Raw genomic sequence first — 791 nt, forward strand, 5'->3', positions numbered from 1 at the left:
GTCGCGGTGGGGGGCAGCCTCAGGAGCAGCCTGCTTGCTCCCCGCTGGTTCTGTGCCAGCGACGGGCTCCCTCTCCGCAGCTGCCGGCGGAAGGGCCAGTTGTTTACTGGGGCGGAGGGTGTGGGAAGGGGTGAGCGCGCTCTAAGCGCGTTAGCAGATGGGGAGAGAGCAGGGGGCCAAGTTGGACGGAGGCTGCGATGCTGCGCACCCGTTAGCTCTGGCTTCCTCCCACGGTTCACCCGGCCCCAGGGGAGGAAGAAAGGCCGGGGTGCCATGAGCTGCCATGTGCCGTCCCGTGCATGCTGAGTCCCGGGCACGGCCGGCACCGCGGCGAGTGCGTGGCAGGGTGTGCCGGGCTGTGCTCCAGCGCTTCGGCGTGGCCCTTGGCTAGCGTGGGCTGGTTGTGCCCCAGCCAGTGGCACACAGTGCGGTGGCACCAAGATGCTCTGATGGGGCGTGAGGCAGGTTCTGCTCTGTGTTTGGTCTTGGTGGGCAGCAGCAGGTCAGGCAGGAGAGGACCCCCAATGGCAGTGGGGTGCAGGGGGTCCCTGGGGGAGGCAGTGTGCTTGTGTGCAGCCTTCCTGGCGTCGGTGGGGCTGGGTGTCCTCCCAGGTGAAACCTCTGCCTGCACTGGGAGAAGAAAGGGGCTTTTGTCCTAAGGGGTCGAGTGGGCAGCCCTGGGAGGGGGTGGGGGCAGGGGGGACAGGGGCTGTTCAGCAGTTACCAAGCCCGACCCCTTGGCATTTGCTGCCTTCACCGCTTCCCACGGCGGGAACAAGCGGCGCGTTCTG

This window comes from Chaetura pelagica, unplaced genomic scaffold (assembly GCF_000747805.2).
Source record: "Chaetura pelagica isolate M959 unplaced genomic scaffold, ChaPel_1.0 scaffold650, whole genome shotgun sequence".
NCBI lineage: Eukaryota > Metazoa > Chordata > Aves > Apodiformes > Apodidae > Chaetura > Chaetura pelagica.